At 31.6% G+C, this 13,302-nt stretch overlaps 1 protein-coding gene across 1 annotated transcript in view; it reads left to right on the forward strand.

Annotated features, from left to right (window-relative positions):
- Nucleotides 1-13,302, forward strand: part of LOC126889719 (uncharacterized) — a 632,478-nt gene that overhangs the window by 482,566 nt on the left and 136,610 nt on the right. The window lies entirely within an intron of this gene.

Consider the following 13,302-nt stretch of genomic DNA (forward strand, 5'->3'; position numbering starts at 1 on the left):
CCGATTCGTTTTTTGCACAAACTTACTAAAAAAGAGGTAAAAAGGTCAAAAATCCACAGGGTGCCGCGGTCGAAAAATTCTCTAAACAATTTTTTTTAATTCAAAAAATCAGGTTCTTCAATTCGTACAATTTTCTTAGATTCTTTGGGTCATTATAAATAAAAAAAGGTCAAAATATAAATAAACTGTTTCCACTTGCGTCTCAGTTTTCTTTTTTCTGTTATCATTTCTCTGATTTTTATTTTATTTAATTTACAATAAAATACAAGTTGTTAAAAGTTAAAAAGTTTGTCAGTTATATTTAAAATATACTTACATGGTCCAGAATTGTAAATAACGGTGCCGGTGTTAGAAGTATCCATGGAATTGTCGAAATGCCGTAACGGTGATATAGTACTACTTGTGCCAGGCATTGGTGTTGGAGGCGACACCAGAGTAGTACTACTCCCAGGAGCATTTATAATCGTCTCATCAATCACCAGGTTACCTTCACAAGAGATAACAATTAACTGCTGATATTTATTAGACCAACTGTAGCGTCGCCCCCATTAGGTAATTTTTATTCCGATTCGTTTTTTGCACAAACTTACTAAAACAGAGGTAAAAAGGTCAAAAATCCACAAGGTGTCGCGATCGAAGAATTCTCTAAACAATTTTTTTTTAATTCACAAAATCAGTTCTTCCAGTTCGTACAATTTTTTTTAGATTCTTTGGGTCATTATAAATAAAAAAGGTCTCTTGTGATTTTTCTCTGAAATTGATCGTTGTCGAGTTATACGCGACTTAAAATTGGAAAATGAAGCAATAAAATTTTTATTTGAAGCCATCTTCCAACAAAAAATCATATTACCATTGTACGTCGCTTCTCTCCTGTATTTAAGCAGTCGTAACCCAACCATTAGATCAACTTTATGGGAATTTTTCAAACGGACCAAACGGAAAATTTAAACCTCCTCTTCAAACAGTGTTGCGTGAATGCGAAATGTTAGGGCCGTAGTTGTATTTTCCTACTGTCTCTCCTTTCATGTTACTTACCTTTAACCGTTGCCTGTATTGTCTGTTTAAAAAAAAAGTCGCTATGACGGGCACCTTAGCGTGAAGCGTGTGTCCATGTTATTCCTTGCTGTACAATCTTCAATAGTGTTTCCAATGGGAATGTTAGGAAATCCAGTGAATGTGCGTAATGGAAACTGACCGGCATAATCTATATATTATTTTACTGTATATATGTGTATATATTATTATAAAATGTAATTTTTTACGTATTAATAAATTGTCTGTCTAAATATGACTTGAACCTAAGCAAAAAAAAATCTTTTAATATCGTCTTCGTCTTTACATTGTATTTGTGAATTTCCCAAATTAATTCTTAAATTCAAAAGACCTTTGTTTTCCAATTGTAGAGATAATTCTTTAATTTGATGGGATGGACATTTTTCATTTGATCGTCGAGATTTCGAATTCTCCTGGCTGGGAAGAGATACATGTTGAATTTCGGATTGAACAAAAGATTCAAAACTTGTTATAGCTTTCTTTTTTCTGGATATATTATTTTTATGGCGTTTCCTAAAAGTTCTACCACGCCAATTAAAATCTTCAGAGTGTACTCTTCTCGCAGCTGTACTTGCTTGTACAGAAAATTCATTGTTCAGACTGTCGAGATTTCAAATTCTCCTGGCTGGGAAGAGACACAGAATATAAATAAACTGTTGCCACTTGCGTCTCAGTTTTCTTTTTTCTGTTATCATTTCTCTGATTTTTATTTTATTTAATTTATAATAAAATATAAGTTGTTAAAAGTTAAAAAGTTTGTCAGTTATATTTAAAATATACTTACATGGTCCAGCATTGTAGATAATGGTCCCATCCGTGGAATTGTCGGAAATACTCTTATTAGCATTTATAATAGTTTCGTCTATTACCATGTCACCTTCACAAGAGATAACAATTAACTGCTGATATTTATTAGACCAACTGTAGCGTCGCCCCCATTAGGTAATTTTTATTCCAATTCGTTTTTTGCACAAACTTACTAAAAAAGAGGTAAAAAGGTCAAAAATCCACAGGGTGCCGCGGTCGAAAAATTCTCTAAACAATTTTTTTTAATTCAAAAAATCAGGTTCTTCAATTCGTACAATTTTTTTAGATTCTTTGGGTCATTATAAATAAAAAAGGTCAAAATATAAAGAAACTGTTGCCACTTGCGTCTCAGTTTTCTTTTTTCTGTTATCATTTCTCTGATTTTTATTTTATTTAATTTACAATAAAATACAAGTTGTTAAAAGTTAAAAAGTTTGTCAGTTACATTTAAAATATACTTACATGGTTCCGGATTATAGATGACTGTGCCGGTGCTCGTATCCATTGAATTGAATGATGTAGCACTACTGGTGCCAGGAGGATTTATTATTGTTTCATCAATCACCAGGTTACCTTCACAAGAGATAACAATTAACTGCTGATATTTATTAGACCAACTGTAGCGTCGCCCCCATTAGGTAATTTTTATTCCGATTCGTTTTTTGCACAAACTTACTAAAAAAGAGGTAAAAAGGTCAAAAATTCACAGGGTGCCGCGATCGAAAAATTCTCTAAACAATTTTTTTTTAATTCAAAAAATCAGTTCTTCCAGTTCGTACAAATTTTTTTAGATTCTTTGGGTCATTATAAATAAAAAAGGTCTCTTGTGATTTTTCTCTGAAATTGATCGTTGTCGAGTTATACGCGACTTAACATTGGAAAAATGAAAAAATGGCCATTTTCCAGTGTCTGTATAATCAAGAAGCAATAAAATTTTTATTTGAAGCCATCTTCCAACAAAAAATCATATTACCATTGTACGTCGCTTCTCTCCTATATTTAAGCAGTCGTAACCCAACCATTAGATCAACTTTATGGGAATTTTTCAAACGGACCAAACGGAAAATTTAAACCTCCTCTTCAAACAGTGTTGCGTGAATGCGAAATGTTAGGGCCGTAGTTGTATTTTCCTACTGTCTCTCCTTTCATGTTACTTACCTTTAACCGTTGCCTGTATTGTCTGTTTAAAAAAAAAGTCGCTATGACGGGCACCTTAGCGTGAAGCGTGTGTCCATGTTATTCCTTGCTGTACAATCTTCAATAGTGTTTCCAATGGGAAGGTTAGGAAATCGAGTGAATGTGCGTAATGGAAACTGACCGGCATAATCTATGTAATATTTTACTGTATATATGTGTATATATTATTATAAAATGTAATTTTTTTTGTATTAATACCCATATCAAACTACTTTCAGAACGTCCAAACCAGACACGCACTCCTCCTGAGGCTTGTCTGGAAGCTACAGGCATATACCTCTTCAAACTTTTGAAAACCTCAAAATAATTTGCATCATCATACGAAGTTTCTATTATATCTGGGGACGAATTTTCATCTTCACTATTTGTGTTTGCATCTTTTATATCAGAATCATCATACGAACTATCTATTATATCTGGGGACGAATTTTCATCTGCACTATTTGTGTTAGCATCTTCCAAATCATTAGAAGCCCGAACACTTAAATTTGACAATTTCTTCTTCAATGATTCTTCAGGTGGTATATACATACTAGAGCTTCCATTATATTGTGGACTATTAGTATTTCTTGATTTTTCAACTGTGATACCTGTTTTTGTAACTGTTTCACACCTTCTTGTTTTTAATATATTTCTTAATGCCGGTTGAATTTTTTTTGTCAAATATGAAACATATTTTTCAAAATCGTCTTCATCTTTCGATTGCATTTGTGAATTTCTCAAATTAATCCGTAAATTCAAATTGATCTGATTATGCTCAAGACCTTTGTTTTCCAATATTTGTATAGATAATTCTTTATTTTTTTCTTGGTTACCCATATCTGATTCTGTAATGGAGCCATGGGATGAACATTCTTCATTTGTTTTTTTTTTATCTTTTAGTGACCAAATTCACAATTGATCCTCGAGATTTCAAATTCTCCTGGCTGGGAAGAGATACATGTTGAATTTCGGATTGAGCAAAAGATTTAAAACTTGTTACAGCTTTATTTTTTCTCATATTTTTATGTGTCTCCCTCAAAGCTGTAACTTTTTCACGTCTCAGTGTTACCAAACTGGTTGAATTTTCACCATAACCAGAATTTGAATTTGAGGTATAATCAGTAGTTTCATCATTTCTCTGTAATGAGTCTTCTTGAATTTCTACTTTTTTTTATTTTTTTTGGATAGCTTTGGCATTTTTTACACGAATCGTTTACTTTGCTCGTAAATATATATAAATAAAATAAATAAATAAAATATACAAATGCACAATAAGAAAAATCACAAACTACACAGAAAATACTACACAACAACTATAGAACTAGAACTAGACTACCACTCAGGCACTCGAGAGTTCAGAGATATGTAAAGAAAATAGATCAGGCTAGTCAGTACAGTTTTTTTGCTATTGGAATCAGTTAGTTCACTCTAGTTTTTATGCGGTTCCTGCGCTAGCAGAAACTCCTGGCTGTTGCGCAGTAGACTAGGAGGAAAATGTGCGCTGTTGCAAGATTTAAAATATTCCGATAAAGAATACATTCCAAAATTATAATAAAATAATTATTATTATCGATTTTTTTTCAGAAAGCTGAATCCGTAAATTCAAATTGATCTGATTATGCTCAAGACCTTTGTTTTCCAATATTTGTATAGATAATTCTTTATTTTTTTCTTGGTTACCCATATCTGATTCTGTAATGGAGCCATGGGATGAACATTCTTCATTTGTTTTTTTTTATCTTTTAGTGACCAAATTCACAATTGATCGTCGAGATTTCAAATTCTCCTGGCTGGGAAGAGATACATGTTGAATTTCGGATTGAGCAAAAGATTTAAAACTTGTTACAGCTTTATTTTTTCTCATATTTTTATGTGTCTTCCTCAAAGCTGTAACTTTTTCATGTCTCAGTGTTAAAAAACTGGTTCTTCTAGGACGAAAATTAAAATCTTCGGAGTGTACTCTTCTCCGAGGTAAACTTGAGCTTGTAGGTACAATTTGATCACAAGATTTGTTTAGCAAAGAATTATCCTTTATTGGAGGTATGGTGCTAATTTGAATTTGGGCATTAGATGAACTACTTTCAACAGAAACAAAATTTGAATTTGCGCTATAATAAGTAGTTTCACCAAAAGCAGAATTTGAATTTGAGGTATAGTCAGTAGTTCTGCCATTTCTCCCTAACGAGTCTTGTTGAATTTCTACTTTTTTTTGGATAGCTTTGGCATTTTTTAAATATTTTACAGGAATCTATACACTTATTGAATTTATGTACGTTCTTACTATTCACATTAATTATTAAAATATACAAATGCACAATAACACAAAAATCACAAACTACAAAGAAAATATACTACACAACAACTATAGAACTACACTACCACTACTATTTTCATGGGATGAACATTTTTCATTTGATCGTCGAGATTTCGAATTCTCCTGGCTGGGAAGAGATACATGTTGAATTTCGGATTGAACAAAAGATTCAAAACTTGTTATAGCTTTCTTTTTTCTGGATATATTATTTTTATGGCGTTTCCTAAAAGTTCTACCACGCCCATTAAAATTTTCAGAGTGTACTCTTCTCGCAGCTGTACTTGCTTGTAGATACAGAAAATTCATTGTTCAGACTGTCGAGATTTCAAGTTCTCCTGGCTGGGAAGAGACACAGACATGTTGAATTTCGGATTGAACAAAAGACTTAACACTTGTTATAGCTTTATTTTTTTTATGGCGTGTCCTAAAAGATGCAACTTTTTCATGTCTCAATGTTATCAAACTGGTTCTTCTAACACGCCAATTAAAATCTTCAGATTGTACTCTACTCGGAGCTGTACTTGCTTGTAGGTACAGAAAATTCATTGTTCAGATTGTCGAGATTTCAAATTCTCCTGGCTGGGAAGAGACACAGAATATAAATAAATTGTTGCCACTTGCGTCTCAGTTTTCTTTTTTCTGTTATCATTTCTCTGATTTTTATTTTATTTAATTTCCAATAAAATACAAGTTGTTAAAAGTTAAAAAGTTTGTCAGTTATATTGAAAATATACTTACATGGTCCAGAATTGTAAATAACGGTGCCGGTGTTAGAAGTATCCATGGAATTGTCGAAATGCCGTAACGGTGATATAGTACTACTTGTGCCAGGCATTGGTGTTGGAGGCGACACCAGAGTAGTACTACTCCCAGGAGCATTTATAATCGTCTCATCAATCACCAGGTTACCTTCACAAGAGATAACAATTAACTGCTGATATTTATTAGACCAACTGTAGCGTCGCCCCCATTAGGTAATTTTTATTCCGATTCGTTTTTTGCACAAACTTACTAAAAAAGAGGTAAAAAGGTCAAAAATCCACAGGGTGCCGCGATCGAAAAATTCTCTAAACAATTTTTTTTAATTCAAGAAATCAGTTCTTCCAGTTCGTACAAATTTTTTTAGATTCTTTGGGTCATTATAAATAAAAAAGGTCTCTTGTGATTTTTCTCTGAAATTGATCGTTGTCGAGTTATACGCGACTTAAAATTGGAAAAATGAAAAAATGGCCATTTTCCAGTGTCTGTATAATCAAGAAGCAATAAAATTTTTATTTGAAGCCATCTTCCAACAAAAAATCATATTACCATTGTTCGTCGCTTCTCTCCTATATTTAAGCAGTCGTAACCCAACCATTAGATCAACTTTATGGGAATTTTTCATAAGGACCAAACGGAAAATTTAAACCTCCTCTTCAAACAGTGTTGCGTGAATGCGAAATGTTAGGGCCGTAGTTGTATTTTCCTACTGTCTCTCCTTTCATGTTACTTACCTTTAACCGTTGCCTGTATTGTCTGTTTAAAAAAAAAGTCGCTATGACGGGCACCTTAGCGTGAAGCGTGTGTCCATGTTATTCCTTGCTGTACAATCTTCAATAGTGTTTCCAATGGGAAGGTTAGGAAATCGAGTGAATGTGCGTAATGGAAACTGACCGGCATAATCTATGTAATATTTTACTGTATATATGTGTATATATTATTATAAAATGTAATTTTTTTTTGTATTAATACCCATATCAAACTACTTTCAGAACGTCCAAACCAGACACGCACTCCTCGTGAGGCTTGTCTGGAAGCTACAGGCATATACCTCTTCAAACTTTTGAAAACCTCAAAATAATTTGCATCATCATACGAAGTTTCTATTATATCTGGGGACGAATTTTCATCTGCACTATTTGTGTTAGCATCTTCCAAATCATTAGAAGCCCGAACACTTAAATTTGACAATTTCTTCTTCAATGATTCTTCAGGTGGTATATACATACTAGAGCTTCCATTATCTTGTGGACTATTAGTATTTCTTGATTTTTCAACTGTAATACCTGTTTTTGTAACTGTTTCACACCTTCTTGTTTTTAATATATTTCTTAATGCCGGTTGAATTTTTTTTTGTCAAATATGAAACATATTTTTCAAAATCGTCTTCATCTTTCGATTGCATTTGTGAATTTCTCAAATTAATCCGTAAATTCAAATTGATCTGATTATGCTCAAGACCTTTGTTTTCCAATATTTGCATAGATAATTCTTTATTTTTTTCTTGGTTACCCATATCTGATTCTGTAATGGAGCCATGGGATGAACATTCTTCATTTGTTTTTTTTTTATCTTTTAGTGACCAAATTCACAATTGATCGTCGAGATTTCAAATTCTCCTGGCTGGGAAGAGATACATGTTGAATTTCGGATTGAGCAAAAGATTTAAAACTTGTTACAGCTTTATTTTTTCTCATATTTTTATGTGTCTTCCTCAAAGCTGTAACTTTTTCATGTCTCAGTGTTAAAAAACTGGTTCTTCTAGGACGAAAATTAATACTTTCGGAGTGTACTCTTCTCCGAGGTAAACTTGAGCTTGTAGGTACAATTTGATCAAAAGATTTGTTTAGCAAAGAATTATTCTTTATTGGAGGTATGGTGCTAATTTGAATTTGGGCATTAGATAAACTACTTTCAACAGAAACAAAATTTGAATTTGCGCTATAATAAGTAGTTTCACCAAAAGCAGAATTTGAATTTGAGGTATAGTCAGTAGTTCTGCCATTTCTCCCTAACGAGTCTTCTTGAATTTCTACTTTTTTTTTCGATAGCTTTGGCATTTTTTAAATATTTTGCAGGAATCTATACACTTATTGAATTTATGTACGTTCTTACTATTCACATTAATTATTAAAATATACAAATGCACAATAACACAAAAATCACAAACTACAAAGAAAATATACTACACAACAACTATAGAACTACACTACCACTACTATTTTCATGGGATGAACATTTTTCATTTGATCGTCGAGAGTTCGAATTCTCCTGGCTGGGAAGAGATACATGTTGAATTTCGGATTGAACAAAAGATTCTGATAGAATGAACTACAGATAACACACTTAATTTTATTAAAATTACACACTTATTTATTATGAACTCTTTCCATGTGTCTTTTCAAATGGTAATTTGTACTAAATTGTTTTTCACAAATATCACATTTTGGAATGTTTCCCTCGTGTTGATGATTTTTATGGACACCTAGAGCATAGACCGTTAAAAACTGCGCGCCACAAATTTGACACGAACGTGATCTTTTGTCTTTAGCATGAATTTTTAGATGCCTTTTTAGTGCATAGTGTGTGCTAAGCACTTTCTTGCATATATCACACGTTCTGTTGGCCACGAAATCAGCCCTACAGTTATCGTCTGCTCTAGGTGTCGTAGGCTGTTGTTCAGCCCTATGGTCATCTTCTGCTCTATTCCGGTGAATTTTTCTATGTCTTTTCAATGCGTAATGAGTACTAAGAACTTTATTGCAGATTTCACAAGTTCTGTCGTCCACGAAATCGGCCCTGTTTACTTCTGCCCTGGATGTTGTTGCCTGATGTTCAGAATCTAAAATAAAAAAAAAAACAATAAAAGAAGTGCACTAGATTTGAGAATAAAAGATTAACATTTAAAACTGGGTAAAATTACCTCTTGGTTTTTAAAAATAAATACAATATTAAGAACACCATTTTAATCTGATTGTTTTTTCTTTCTGTTCTGTATGTATCAGAGTTAAAACACACCATCAAAAGATGTCATAGGATAAATATAAAATTTACTATCCTTACCAAATTTTAGAATGTATTTTGTTCATTATTTTCTGTATTTTATGTTTGTGTTAGTATTGTTGAAGGACATAAAGCTTTTTTTAAATAATCTCAACGACTAGTAGCTTGTACTGACGAATTGTGATATTTTATTTTACATATTATTACAGAGTCTTGAAAAAGGAATAAAACAATAATTCCGAAAGCTAGACAAAAAGTCAAAAGAGTGTTTTTCTTTAACATTGGCCATTTCCAGTGTCGGTATGATCAAGAAGCAATAAAATTTTTATTTGAAGCCATCTTCCAACAAAAAATCATATTACCATTGTTCGTCGCTTCTCTCCTATATTTAAGCAGTCGTAACCCAACCATTAGATCAACTTTATGGGAATTTTTCATAAGGACCAAACGGAAAATTTAAACCTCCTCTTCAAACAGTGTTGCGTGAATGCGAAATGTTAGGGCCGTAGTTGTATTTTCCTACTGTCTCTCCTTTCATGTTACTTACCTTTAACCGTTGCCTGTATTGTCTGTTTAAAAAAAAAGTCGCTATGACGGGCACCTTAGCGTGAAGCGTGTGTCCATGTTATTCCTTGCTGTACAATCTTCAATAGTGTTTCCAATGGGAAGGTTAGGAAATCGAGTGAATGTGCGTAATGGAAACTGACCGGCATAATCTATGTAATATTTTACTGTATATATGTGTATATATTATTATAAAATGTAATTTTTTTTTGTATTAATACCCATATCAAACTACTTTCAGAACGTCCAAACCAGACACGCACTCCTCGTGAGGCTTGTCTGGAAGCTACAGGCATATACCTCTTCAAACTTTTGAAAACCTCAAAATAATTTGCATCATCATACGAAGTTTCTATTATATCTGGGGACGAATTTTCATCTGCACTATTTGTGTTAGCATCTTCCAAATCATTAGAAGCCCGAACACTTAAATTTGACAATTTCTTCTTCAATGATTCTTCAGGTGGTATATACATACTAGAGCTTCCATTATCTTGTGGACTATAAGTATTTCTTGATTTTTCAACTGTAATACCTGTTTTTGTAACTGTTTCACACCTTCTTGTTTTTAATATATTTCTTAATGCCGGTTGAATTTTTTTTTGTCAAATATGAAACATATTTTTCAAAATCGTCTTCATCTTTCGATTGCATTTGTGAATTTCTCAAATTAATCCGTAAATTCAAATTGATCTGATTATGCTCAAGACCTTTGTTTTCCAATATTTGCATAGATAATTCTTTATTTTTTTCTTGGTTACCCATATCTGATTCTGTAATGGAGCCATGGGATGAACATTCTTCATTTGTTTTTTTTTATCTTTTAGTGACCAAATTCACAATTGATCGTCGAGATTTCAAATTCTCCTGGCTGGGAAGAGATACATGTTGAATTTCGGATTGAGCAAAAGATTTAAAACTTGTTACAGCTTTATTTTTTCTCATATTTTTATGTGTCTTCCTCAAAGCTGTAACTTTTTCATGTCTCAGTGTTAAAAAACTGGTTCTTCTAGGACGAAAATTAATACTTTCGGAGTGTACTCTTCTCCGAGGTAAACTTGAGCTTATAGGTACAATTTGATCAAAAGATTTGTTTAGCAAAGAATTATTCTTTATTGGAGGTATGGTGCTAATTTGAATTTGGGCATTAGATAAACTACTTTCAACAGAAACAAAATTTGAATTTGCGCTATAATAAGTAGTTTCACCAAAAGCAGAATTTGAATTTGAGGTATAGTCAGTAGTTCTGCCATTTCTCCCTAACGAGACTTCTTGAATTTCTACTTTTTTTTTCGATAGCTTTGGCATTTTTTAAATATTTTGCAGGAATCTATACACTTATTGAATTTATGTACGTTCTTACTATTCACATTAATTATTAAAATATACAAATGCACAATAACACAAAAATCACAAACTACAAAGAAAATATACTACACAACAACTATAGAACTACACTACCACTACTATTTTCATGGGATGAACATTTTTCATTTGATCGTCGAGATTTCGAATTCTCCTGGCTGGGAAGAGATACAGTAAGACATGTAATGGAAGAAGAACAAAAAATGTGGGATCATGGCAACATAATTGATGCGACTGTAGAGATACAACCGATAATTATTAACCTGCAAGACGACTCGGATTCCGAAGATGATCCTGTTTATTTTGAATTTGAATAGATTTGTAATTGTAATTTAGTTCAGTCATATAGTCGAAAAAAAAAAGTGAGTTACCTGGAAAGTTTTCCGGGAGTTTTAAAAATTGGTTATTTTGTGGATTTTATGCTCTTTTTGAATTTCAACTTTGCTACGTCGTATCTCCGCCGCTCGCGCCGCCATATTGAAAATGTGGCGACAAATAACAGTTTTTTTTGGGAATACATGCTTTCCGACGCATTTTACGAAAAAATCATTTATGTACAAAAGGAAACTAGAAAAAATGTCCTACTAAATTTCGGTCTGCGATATCTCGATCGATGCTTAGGACGAAGTCGTTCCTGGTGTATCGGGAACTGCAAAAACGAAGGAGATTGCCCTAAATTTGTAAATTAATAAATACATCATATGTGGATTAGGCCTACAGGGGAAACCACAATAAAAAAAACGCGCCGCTTACTCTACCTCCAGGTGGTGTGGAAATGAGTTTTTTTTTTCAAAACGTCAATTGAAATATATTTTGCAGCGCTCGTACGCCAAATACGATTAATTTTATGAAAAAATTAAAATTATGTAAATTATGGAAAATTTTTTCTAGTTTAATTTTTTACATAAATGTTTTTTCGTAAAATGCGTCAAAAAGAAGATACTCCCAAAACACTGTTATTAGGCGCCATTTTTTAAATATGGCGGCGGAGATACAAGGTAGCAAAGTTGAAATTCGAAAAAAGCATACCGAAATCCATTAAATTACCAATTTTCAAAACTCCCGGAAAACTTTCCAGGTAAAACAACCAAATGATTGGACTAATTTGTATAATTTAAAAATGGGTATTAATTAAATAAATGCATGTTTTACAAATTGCAAGTAACTTTTTATTTTTGAATTTACCTACGTAGTTACCGTTTAAAAATATATTTATTTAGTTTAAATAAATTTATTTATTTATTTATTGGTACACATCACAAACACCAGTAATAAACAAAAAAAAATGTTACAATGGTAATCACAGGTGATGGCAACTTACAAACTAACAAACAAAACAACAGACTAACAATAACAAAAGAAAAAAAAAAAATATATATATATATATATATATATATATATATATATATATAAAGTAGTTTGGTAATATTGACTGATACTATATATAATAGTTTTGTTTTGGGGTTGCAGTCACTTATTTTTTAGGGGCAGGATAAGTAAAACTCTTTGTTATTATCGAGCTTTCGCAAAATTTATTTGCTTTTTCAAGATAAGCTAAAATAAGTATATGATAAATACAATGAAATTAGAGATAAAGTACATTGTATATAAAAGCATAAAAAACTTACAACTTGAGGTTATTCCATAAAGTAAACATTTTTACAAAACATAATGTATATAAATTTCTATTTTATATAATCCAAATAACAATGTTCCAATTTGTAAAAAAAATATAAGGAAAGATCTGATTTAATTTAATTTTAAATTTGACTAATGCCAGAAAGACATTTCAAGTAATGTCAAAAAGAATACCAATATCTGTTTATTTGAAGTTGTTAAAAACTAGTATTAGATTATTCAATATTAGTATACTTTAAATTAGAGTAGGTATATCTAGATATATGAATTTTGCCAATTATTCTTTAGTTAATAAAAAATTAAAGTGGTGCCAAAATTTGAAAATTTAATTCATGAAATTTAGTCAAGGAATTTAGTGTTTTTTAATTAAAATAATATTATTTATCATAAGATAAAATTACATCTACAAAATAACATCTACAATTACATTTTATCTTATGATAAATAATATTATTTTAATTAAAAAACACTAAATTCCTTGACTAAATTTCATGAATTAAATTTTCAAATTTTGGCACCACTTTAATTTTTTATTAACTAAAGAATAATTGGCAAAATTCATATATCTAGATATACCTACTCTAATTTAAAGTATACTAATATTGAATAATCTAATACTA

This window comes from Diabrotica virgifera, chromosome 8 (assembly GCF_917563875.1).
Source record: "Diabrotica virgifera virgifera chromosome 8, PGI_DIABVI_V3a".
Taxonomy (NCBI): domain Eukaryota; kingdom Metazoa; phylum Arthropoda; class Insecta; order Coleoptera; family Chrysomelidae; genus Diabrotica; species Diabrotica virgifera.